Below are 12,692 nucleotides of genomic sequence, written 5' to 3' on the forward strand. Positions count from 1 at the left end.
ACACACACACAGACATACACACTCTCATAAACACTCTCACACACACAATACAAACCCTCACAGACATACCCACTCTCATAAACACTCTCACACACACAATACAAACCCTCACAGACATAAACACTCTCATAAACACTCTCACACACACAATACAAACCCTCACAGACATACACACAACACAAACCCTCAGACACACACACAACACAAACCCTCACAGACATACACACTCTCATAAACACTCTCACACACAACACAAACCCTCACAGACATACACACTCTCATAAACACTCTCACACACAACACAAACCCTCACAGACATACACACTCTCATAAACACTCACACACACACACAATACAAACCCTCACAGACATACACACTCTCATAAACACTCTCACACACACTCAACACAAACCCTCACAGACATACACACTCTCACACACACATAACACAAACCCTCACAGACATACACACTCTCACACACACACAACACAAACCCTCACAGACATACACACTCTCATAAACACTCTCACACACACACAACACAAACCCTCACAGACATACCCACTCTCATAAACACTCTCACACACACAATACAACCCCTCACAGACACTCTCATAAACACTCTCACACACACACAACACAAACCCTCACAGACATAAACACTCTCATAAACACTCTCACACACACAATACAAACCCTCACAGACATAAACACTCTCATAAACACTCTCACACACACAATACAAACCCTCACAGACATACACACAACACAAACCCTCAGACACACACACAACACAAACCCTCACAGACATACACACTCTCATACACACCCTCACACACACACAGACATACACACTCTCATACACACCCTCACACACACACAGACATACACACTCTCATAAACACTCTCACACACACAATACAAACCCTCACAGACATACCCACTCTCATAAACACTCTCACACACACAATACAAACCCTCACAGACATAAACACTCTCATAAACACTCTCACACACACAATACAAACCCTCACAGACATACACACAACACAAACCCTCAGACACACACACAACACAAACCCTCACAGACATACACACTCTCATAAACACTCTCACACACAACACAAACCCTCACAGACATACACACTCTCATAAACACTCTCACACACAACACAAACCCTCACAGACATACACACTCTCATAAACACTCACACACACACACAATACAAACCCTCACAGACATACACACTCTCATAAACACTCTCACACACACTCAACACAAACCCTCACAGACATACACACTCTCACACACACATAACACAAACCCTCACAGACATACACACTCTCACACACACACAACACAAACCCTCACAGACATACACACTCTCATAAACACTCTCACACACACACAACACAAACCCTCACAGACATACACACTCTCATAAACACTCTCACACACACACAAACCCTCACAGACATAAACACTCTCATAAACACTCTCACACACACACAACACAAACCCTCACAGACATACACACTCTCATAAACACTCTCACACACACACAACACAAACCCTCACAGACATACACACTCTCACACACACAACACAAACCCTCACAGACATACACACTCTCACACACACACAACACAAACCCTCACAGACATACACACTCTCACACACACAACACAAACCCTCACAGACATACACACTCTCACACACACACAACACAAACCCTCACAGACATACACACTCTCATAAACACTCTCACACACACACAACACAAACCCTCACAGACATACACACTCTCATAAACACTCTCACACACACACAACACAAACCCTCACAGACATACACACTCTCACACACACAACACAAACCCTCACAGACATACACACTCTCACACACACACAACACAAACCCTCACAGACATACACACTCTCACACACACAACACAAACCCTCACAGACATACACACTCTCACACACACACAACACAAACCCTCACAGACATACACACTCTCATAAACACTCTCACACACACACAACACAAACCCTCACAGACATACACACTCACACACACAACACAAACCCTCACAGACATACACACTCTCACACACACACAATACAAACCCTCACAGACATACACACTCTCATAAACACTCTCACACACACACAACACAAACCCTCACAGACATACACACTCTCACACACACACAACACAAACCCTCACAGACATACACACTCTCACACACACACAACACAAACCCTCACAGACATACACACTCTCACACACACACAACACAAACCCTCACAGACATACACACTCTCACACACACACAACACAAACCCTCACAGACATACACACTCTCACACACACACAACACAAACCCTCACAGACATACACACTCTCATAAACACTCTCTCACACACACAACACAAACCCTCACAGACATACACACTCTCACACACACACAACACAAACCCTCACTGACATACACACTCTCATAAACCCTCTCTCACACACACAACACAAACCCTCACAGAGATAGACACACACACACACACACACACTCACACACTGATATACAAACATACACACCGACCCGCACAGACATACTGACGGACACACACAGACACGAGCGCGCACACAAAATTCTCTCGGAGATAAATTGACCTTTCTTTGTCTTTTCCTCGCGGGTTTCCAATCCCAGTCGATTCTCCGGGATCCTGTTTCTATCTCAAATCTCCGCAGTCTCGGCCCCTTCTCCAATTTCGCAAGTGGAGAATCTCAGATTGCGTGGATATGATCGAGCTGATGGTGTGATTGATCTGAAACTTGAACATTCAGGCCGGAGGGAGCGGCCTTGTTAAAGGGGCAGAAAGCTCTCTTTGAAAAAGCTCCAGCAATTGTTATTTTTTTTCACCATATCTTCCGTTGTATTAGAACATGGAACATAGAACATACAGTGCAGAAGGAGGCCATTCAGCCCATCGAGTCCACACTGACCCACTTAAGCCCTCACTTCCACCCTGTCCCCGTACCCCAATCACCCTTCCTAACCTTTTTGGTCACTAACACCACCATCTAGCCACAGCAACCAAATTCCTGATTTGCTGCCAGTTAGTCCAGATGAGGCTAAGGGTCAATTCCTGATCAGGTGAGGGGTTAAGGGTCAAGCCCTGATGAGGTGCCACAGGGGAGGTGCTGGGGGGGGGGGGGGGGGGGGGGGGGGGGGCGGCTAATGTGGTTCCGCTTTTCAAGAAGTGTTGTAAAGATAAACCAGGGAACTACAGACCGGTGACTCTCACGTCAGTGGTAGGGAAACTACTGGAGACAATTCTGAACGAGAGAATCTATCTCCACTTGTAGAGGCAAGGTTTGATCAGGGAGAGTCAGCCTGGCTTTGTCAGAGGGGGGGTCAAGCCTGACAAATTTGATAGAATTTCTCGAGGAGGTGACCAGGTGTGTCGATGAGGTCTTGCAGTTATGTAGTTTAAGCCTTTGAGAAGGTTCCACTTTGGATACTGATGAAGAAGATAAAGGGATCCCGGGTAGCTTGGCAAGTTAGATCCAAAACTAGCTGAGTGATAGGAGACAGAGGGTGGGTGGTAGCAGCTGTTTGTGTGACTGGAGGCCGGTGTCCAGTGGCGAACCACAGGGATCAGTGCTGGCTCCCTTATTGTTTGTGATATGTATAAACGATAGAGGAGAAAATGTGGGGGGGCCGACTGTTAAATAAATAGCTAAGAAGGTTTTAGGCTGCTGGATGATATAGATTGGTTGGTCAGACAGGCAGATCAATGGCTGACAGAATTTATCCCTGAATAGTGTGAGGTGATGCACTTTGGAAGGAGTAACAAGTCAAGGGAGAACTCAATGAATGGCAGGACATGAGGAAGCTCAAAGGGACCTTGGGGTGCTGGTCCACAGATCCCTGAAGGTGGCAGGGCAGGTGAATAGAGTCGTTAAGAAGGCCTATGGGTCCCTTGTCTTTATCAGTCGTGGCGTTAATATATAAGAGCAGGGAGGTTGTGTTGGAGCTGTACAGGGATTTGACTGGGCCACAGCTGGAGACTGTGTTCAGTTCTGGTCACTGCACTATAGGAGAGATGGGATTGCACGGGAGAAGGTGCAAAGGAGATTCACCGGGATATTGCCTGGGATGGGACATTTTAGCTATGAAGAGAGGCTGGATAAGCTCGGGCTGTTTTCCTTGGAGCAGAGAAGGCTGAGGGGGGACCTGATTGACGTATATAAGATTATGAGGGGCATGGACAGGATGGATGGAAGGCAGCTATTCCCCTAAGTTGAAGGGTCAATGATAAGGGGGCATCATTTTAAGTTGAGAGGCAGGAGGTTTGAGAGGGGATTTGAGGAAAAATGTTTTCACCCAGAGGGTAGTGGGAATCTCGAATGCACTGCTGGGAGGAAACCTCGCAACCTTTAGAAAGTACTTGGATTAGCACTTGAAATGCCACAACATTCAAGGCTATGGGCCAAGTGCTGGGAAATGGGATGAGTTTAGATGTGGCGTTGATTTGTTGGTGCAGACTGGCTGGGCCCAAGGGTCTCTTCTGTACTTGTAATATTTCCCGTTCACCCGTTTATTTAAATATCACCACGATACAGAGGGAGGCTCACAGGCGGCGAATCAGCTTCCAGGATCTAGCTGACACAGAACCCTGGGGGCGATCCCTCACCCCGGTCCTGATTGGTTACCCGGGTCACATGACCCTCTTGGCAGATCACCCATAAAGGGGACAAACACCACATTCCCTCTCCCCTGTCTAAGATATTTTACACATCGATAAGAATTAGAGGCTGGTTCAGCACAGTGGGCTAATCAGCTGGCTTGTAATGCAGAACACGGCCAGCAGCACGGGTTCAATTCCCGTACCAGCCTCCCCGAACAGGCGCCGGAATGTGGCGACTAGGGGCTTTCACAGTAAATTCATTGAAGCCTGGTCGTGACAATAAGCGATTATTATTATTAAGTTACTCAGTGTCCAATAATTAGAACATTAAACACATGCAATCAGTCTCTCATAAACGGAGCCTTTCGGTTGGTTTCTGATTTCGAGGAGAGCGGTGTGGCTCCTCTGTCGGGAGCCTCCACTGGGGAGCTTCCTGCAGAAACCACCACACCCCACATCTCCTCAGGGTCTGGTAACCCAGCTTCATCTGTCTCCATGGGAACGACAGACCCGCCTGTCACTGCTCGGATAGTCAACACCGCTTCCTGCTGGAATCCAGGCTGCTGGACAACTGTCGCCCTGGTCACTGGCTGACATGCTTCATCCACTTCATAAGACAAACGTCCTGTTTCTGACACAACTCCTGGGGCCCAACTCAACCCAGTCCGAGGCTCCTGACAGACACGGCCTCCTCTAGTGATTGCTGGTTTGAGGGAATACGGATTTTCCTTCTGACTGCAGTGACAGGCCTCTGTCCTCCCGCCAGATTCCGGACACACCGGGTTTAGTCTGGTCCTCAGTGGCCGGCCCTCTCGGCAGGAGGTACCCCCGGTGCGGAGTGAGGGATGGTTCTAGAATCCAGAGGGAAATGTGAGATTCTGGCCTCCAGGGCCGGCCACGATTGCTTCGTCAGGCCTGTCCTGAAGGTCTGGACACCTTGTTCAGCCACTCCGCTTTGTGGTAAGGTTCAGTCCTGATGGACTTGATGCCGTTCAAAGAGGTGAAATTTTCAATATTCAGCATTGGTGAAGGCTGTTCCATTATTCGCCACCGCGGACGCGGTTTACCGGCCCCGCCCCGCCTGAACGGGGCTGCGACACAGCCGGTAGGTGCTGGGAGACGCCTCGTTCAGGATTTACCCGGAAAACCACGCCTCGCGGGATCTCACGGGATCTCATGAGACATCTGGGCGGGGTCAGTATTTGGCAGAGTGAGTAACTAGTCTTACACCTTTGCCACGGAGACGGTGGGCGAACGCCATTCAGCCATGGAAGGCAGAATGGCACTTGGGGGGGGGGAGGGGTCTCCCAGGGGATCCGGTGGGGGTTTCCCTCTGGGCAAGTTGGCACCTTGACACTGTCAGCACGGCACTCTGGCAATGGCGCCTGGCACTGCCCAGGTACTCAGGTGGCATTGCCAGGCTGATATTGTGCCCACACCAGGGAACGGGCCCGGGAATGCCCTGCCTGTGTGAGGTGGGGTGCGAGGGTCTCAAAGGTCCCTTATAGGTGAGTTGGAGCTCTGGGGGGGGGGAGGGGGTCACGTCAGGAGGGTTGAGAGGTCGGGGTGCCGTTTAAAATGTCGTCCCAATCTCCTCCGACACTGAGGAGTTCCGGCGAGTGGAGTTTCTTGGTGGGGCGTTCCTCACCGAGGCCCAGGACTGGCACAGAGTCCCGCCTGATCGCGTGGCCTTTCTCAGCACTGCGAGCACCAGGAAACAGCCGTCTATACACGCTCGGCATGGGACTCTGTTACAATTCAGTTGGGGGAGGTGCTCGATTAAAGGGAAGCGATGAAGCACTGTCACCCAATGACATCAGGTACCCCATGTGTTGCGTGCAATCATCGCCTTTGTTTCAAAATCTTCCATCCACTTTGAATGGGCATCGACACAGGGCAATAACATTGTGCTCAAGAATGACCGGAAATAATCAACATGAACCCGGACCCATGGCCAGCCCGGCCACTCCCAAGGTGCAGTGGGGCAGTAGCAGGAAACCGTTGTTGCCGTTCACCAGACTCTCAATGTCATCTTCAATGACAGGTCACCCATCACTCCCGCTGAGCACCTTCATCCTGGACATATGTGGATGGACACTGCGCAATGTGCCTCGGAGCCTGGGACAGGGAGGACTACCCTGGCTCCGCAACGTCTGAGGGCATCTTCACGACTTAATTCATCCTTCCGCAGCGAGTGGATACAGAATACAGTGTGGTTTCATCTCTTCATAAACTGGTCCAACCAGTTACTCATGGATGGCCCATCTCAGTACGGTTCTGGGATGCCAGAGACAGCGTAACTGTTAACTCAGTAAATGGTGCCAGCTGTGGGTGGAACCCGATATCACACATTATATATAGCTCCTGTCAGAGTAAAGATTCGATTCAAAGATCCATTCGCACATTGGACTCTGACCAGATTAAACCCCCAACTACAGATTAAACAAAGTGCTTCATTGCTGTTTTTATTACCCATTCAACGCAATTTGATATATTGAAAAGAAACGAGCTAATTGAGCTCCTGTCTTATAAACAAATATCAGGCCAAATCTTGCTGGAAAATTAATGATGTGGTAATAACGTACGCCACTATTAATGTGCAAATGGATGCAAATCCAGGGCTGCAGAGATAGAGAGACCGTGAGTCTCTGCAATTCTCTTCCTCAAACGGCAATGGCAGCGGTATATTTGAATATTTTTCAGGCAGGGCTCGATAGATTCTTGATTGACAAGGGGGTGAAAGGTTATTGGGGGTGGGCAGGAATGTGGGGTTGAGGTTACAATCAGATCAACTCGAATCTTATTGAATGGGAGAGCAGGTTCGAAGGGCCGAGTGGCCTACTCCTCAATTGTCTGTTTAAATGCTTGATTTATACCACTTGCCATTTGCCTCACAAAAATAACATTTTGATCTTAACTTTCCCGCTCTTTTTGAGCTCTTGGTGTATTTCGACATGAATTATTCATTCAATTCGGTACAGAAAGTTAGGGCTGGCGATTAACAGCGGAAGAAGGCAATGTTGGTTAATCACCCCCAGCTCGGAGAGGGAACAATTTTAACTGTTTCAGGCTCATTCCTGCAGGCTGTAAATTGTTCGTTAAATAGTTATTTTGAAAAAAAGAAAGCTGTGACATTTCCTTTCTATCTCTTATTCGCTCAGTCCAATCGGCCCCTTTTCCCTTTCTTCTTCCTCCTGCTGTCTCTGAGTTGATGCAAATTCACCCAATTTCCTTCTCCGCCATTCAATCCTTCATTTATTCCTCAGGAGTGTGAGTGTTAATCCCGACATTCACCGAGGTCTCAGATGCCAGGTGGCACCATTAGCAACTCAAACCCTTACCAGTAACGGAAACATCTTTGAGCTAAAAGAGAGACTTGCATTCCTACATCACCATTCACAACCACAGGACTTGGCAAAAGCCAATGAGACACTTCAGAAATGGAGTCACTGTTGCAATGTGGCAGCCAATTTATGCTGAGCAAGATCCGAGCAGCAAGATGTCGATGGTTGTTTGATGAGTGACTGAATAACTACGGGTCAGTAAACCAAACCTCGGTGGTGGGAAAATTATTCCACATTAATTCTGAAAGACAGCATAACTCACCTTCCAGACAGGAAGAGGGTAATCGAAGGCACAGTCAGTACAAATGTGCTAATGGAAAGTCAGAGATTTCGTGCAAGGGATATTGGGGAGTTGAGGAATAATTCTCTTCACCCAGCAGGTGATGGTGTCTGGAACTCACTGTGTGAAAGGGTGTTGGAGACAGTAAAAAAGCACTTGGATAAGCAGCTAAGGAGCGGTAAACTGGGCTGTACACACCAGCGACTGGCTGATCCAATTGGTTGAAGCCCTGAGAGCTGGGAAGTGGGGTTGGCTCCCGAGCAGACACAATGGGTGGAATTTTCCACTCGGTGCCCTGGCTGGGGTGCCCTGGCTGGGGAGCCCTGGCTGGGGAGCCCTGGCTGGGGAGCCCTGGCTGGGGTGCCCTGGCTGGGGTACCCTGGCTGGGGTGCCCTGGCTGGGGTGCCCTGGCTGGGGTACCCTGGCTGGGGTGCCCTGGCTGGGGTGCCCTGGCTGGGGTACCCTGGCTGGGGTGCCCTGGCTGGGGTGCCCTGGCTGGGGAGCCCTGGCTGGGGTACCCTGGCTGGGGAGCCCTGGCTGGGGTGCCCTGGCTGGGGTACCCTGGCTGGGGTGCCCTGGCTGGGGTACCCTGGCTGGGGTACCCTGGCTGGGAGGGCATCTCTCCAGTTTCAATCCGGATTCTCTACCCCGATCTCCGATATGAAACAATACCTCCCCCCGCCCCACCCACAGACACCGGGGCAAACATCCCGCTCAAGACCCAGGGGAAATCCCTCCCCCCTCTCCCCACAATCACAGGGAAAACCGCCACCCCCCACAAGCATTGTGGCAAACTACCCCCCCCCCCAACAAGCACCTGGGTAAATCTCCCCCCCTCCCCAGCACACTTATGGGGCTCTCCAGAGGGCGTGCCCGTGGCATAGCCCCCGTCACTGTCAGGGTGGCACGGGCAGGGGTCAGCGCCAGGGCTGTGCCCGGATTTGTCTCCCCCCCTCCTCCAGGGGCTACACTTAGCTCTGTTCCCCGAGCGGGATCCCCTGAACTGCTTTGTGCTGTAAACCTCGATGGGGAGTTCCCTACCTGGGGGGGGGGGGGGGGGGGGGGCTGGGTAGGGGACTTTTAGCGGGGAAGCCCTTTGAATACATTTAAATTCACCTCAATGGGGTTCCGGCAAAGTCCTGGTTAGGTCACCGGTGAGGAGCTGGGCAAATTTGAGAATGAATTTGAGAATGAGATTCCAGTTGCCGCCATCTCGTGGGAATTTCCGCCGGTTTCACCATTTCCGCCAGTGGCGATTGCTGGCAGAATATCCCCTCCATTGGGCTGAATGGCCTCCTTGTGTAACTCTTACCAATGACCAGATTGTAGTGGCTGTGTTGTAATTCACCTACTGACCACTAGGAGTCTCACTAGTATATAAATGAATGTAACGTCAGCTGACCTCAGACTGGCTGGAGGAAGCTGAAGAGAGGTTGCTTGTGACTGATCATACAGTTATTCATTTGTTGTTTTGTTTATAGTTTACCCAAAGTTAATGTGAATAAATCGTTTATAGCTTTAGCTACAAGTTTCTTGTAATATAAATCAGGCCATCTGACAAAAACATTGGATTGGATTGGATTTGTTTATTGTCACGTGTACCGAGGGACAGTGAAAAGTATTTTTCTGCAGGCAGCTCAACAGATCATTCAGTACATGGGAAGAAAAGGGAATTGAACAGAATTCAAGAAAATACATGAGAATACATAATAGGGCAACACAAGATATACAATGTAACTACATAAGCATTGGCATCGGATGAAGCAGACAGGGGTGTAGTGTTAATGAGGTCAGTAAATAAGAGGGTCATTTAGGAGTCTGGTGACAGTGGGGAAGAAGCTGTTGTGGACATGCCGAATTTCCTTAGTTTCCTGAGGAAGTAAAGGCGCTGTTGTGCTTTCTTGGTGATAGCGTCGACATGAGTGGACCAGGATAGATTTTTGGTGATGTGCACCCCTAGGAATTTGAAACTGCTAACCATCTCCACCTCGGCCCCGTTGATGCTGACAGGGGTGTGTACAGTACTTTGCTTCCTGAAGTCGATGACAAGCTCTTTAGTTTTGCTGGCAATAAGGGAGAGATTGTTGTCGTTACACAGATCACCTGTTTCTGTGGTTGGGGGGGAGGGGGTGATGTCATTATCCTGCAGAATGGCCTTGATGCTCTCGTTCAGCACCCAGCTTCAGAGTGAGAAAATGGCTCGGGCCCTATTTACGGGATTGCCACTATGATCAATCTTATAACTCCTGGAACTGCAGGAATCCCAATACACTGACCAGTGATCGGGCAAAGGGAGCCCATTGTTGACTGCTCCATTTCACTGGGGAAGCACAGGGCACAGCCCATTGAGCTGTAATCAGATCCTTGCTCGCTGCATCGCACACGGGCCAAAGGTTGCCACTCTCGGACCTGAAAAGTGCCCAGTCCACCTCAGATTACCCCAGAAGGGGCAAAGCATCTGAAAACATTGAAACAGGTTACGATAGCCACCTCATGCTGTTACTCTGCAATGGCGACACACCTGGTAGATTCCGCCAATGCTGCCCATCACACAATTGAATATCGATATGTTGGAGTTTCGGTGCTGGGTATGTGAGCTGTACACCCCAGCAATTGGCTGATCACATCAAACACCTTGTTCCTTTGGTGGTTTGTGATCAGCAGAATACAGATCGGACTCAACCAGTCCCTCCCTGCCGCTTGCAAAACTCAACGTCCAGTAATAGTGGCTTGATTGTACAGAATTTGAGTATTGCTGAAAAAAAGAGGAAAGCTGCTGAAGCTTTTCATCGACCACTCACCAGGAAAGCTCGCAACGGTTTTCCAACCGTGACGGGGCAACAACGATTTTCCCTGCATGAGAAGAGAGCACTGCCTGGTGGAATCTGATTGGTGGAGGCATTGCCGTGGAGAATGCAGCATGGAACAGTTAACTGCCCAGCTTTGTTCAAATTAAAAACCCAACAGCTTCATATGGAATCACTAGCTTTAGGAGCGCAGCTCCTTCCTCAGGTGAGTGGCTCATGATTCCAAACAAACCTGTTGGACTTTAACCTGGTGGTGTAAGACTTCTTACTGTGCTCACCCCCGTCCAACGCCGTTATCTCCATATCAAATTAAAAGAAGCAGGTCTGTTTTCAGCAGAACATCGACTGTAAAATGTGATTCCATGATAGGGCGCACTTTCTGAACAATACTGAGTGCGTTAATAGCTACACTATTAATGCAATGTTAGAATTCATGTCAAGAGGGCGTGAATACAAGACCAGGGACGTATTTCTAAGGCTGTACAAGGCTCTGGTCAGACCCCATTTGGAGTATTGTGAGCAGTTTTGGGCCCCGTATCTAAGGAAGGATGTGCTGGGGCCTTGGAAAGGGTCCAGAGGAGGTTCACAAGAATGATCCCTGGAATGAAGAACTTGTTGTATGAGGAACGGTTGAGGACTCTGGGTCTGTATTCGTTGGAGTTTAGAAGGATGAGGGGGGATCTTATTGAAATTTACAGGATACTGCGAGGCCTGGATAGAGTGGACGTGGAGGGGATGTTTCCACTTGTAGGAAAAACTAGAAGCAGAGGACACAATCTCAGACTAAAGCAGGGGTGGGCAAACTTTTCCGTGCAAGGGCCACATTCAGAAATTCACAATTTTAAAGGGCCGCATAGTATATTAATTAATAGTCCCGGTTGTAACCAATTAGCATGCGGCATATACCTCAGCACTTCCCCCGGCGGCATCCTGCCTTTAGCCCTCTTTCTCTCTACTTTTCAAAAATGGCGCTTCACCCGGTTATGATTCTGGGCGCCTCATATAGAACATAGAACATAGTTCTATGTTCTTTGATACTTTAATGGGCAATGAAATTGACTGCAAGAAAATCACATCAAAGGTTTCAACCATATTACAGGGAATACTTTTACCTTCATCTCACAGATCTTTGAACTTGTCATATTGGCAGACTGTTTAAAGGGTGTGGGTGGGGAGGCTTTCTCTTTATTATGGGGAACTGAGTACAGTTCTCCCATAATACAGCACAGAACAGCACAGAACAGGCCCTTCGGCCCTCGATGTTGTGCCGAGCAATGATCACCCTACACAAGTCAACGTATCCACCCTATACCAGTAACCCAACAGCCCCCCCAATTAACCTTATTAAAAAAAAATAATTAAAAAAAAAATTCTTTAAAAAAAATTTCTTTTTTTTTTATGACTTGATCTTGGTGGGCCGCATAAAGACCTTTGGTGGGCCGCATGCGGCCCGCAGGCCGTAGTTTGCTCACCCCTGGACTAAAGGAACGATCCTTTAAAACAGAGATGAGGAAGAATTTCTTCAGCCAGAGGGTGGTGAATCTGTGGAACTCTTTGCCGCAGAA

The 12,692-nt window shown here is 48.9% G+C and overlaps 1 protein-coding gene across 1 annotated transcript in view; it reads left to right on the forward strand.

The window, feature by feature from the left end:
* LOC119972897 (acid-sensing ion channel 1C-like) overlaps positions 1-12,692 on the forward strand; it is a 47,217-nt gene that overhangs the window by 12,419 nt on the left and 22,106 nt on the right. The gene's annotated exons all lie outside the window — the stretch shown is intronic.

This window comes from Scyliorhinus canicula, chromosome 10, assembly GCF_902713615.1.
Source record: "Scyliorhinus canicula chromosome 10, sScyCan1.1, whole genome shotgun sequence".
Lineage (NCBI taxonomy): Eukaryota > Metazoa > Chordata > Chondrichthyes > Carcharhiniformes > Scyliorhinidae > Scyliorhinus > Scyliorhinus canicula.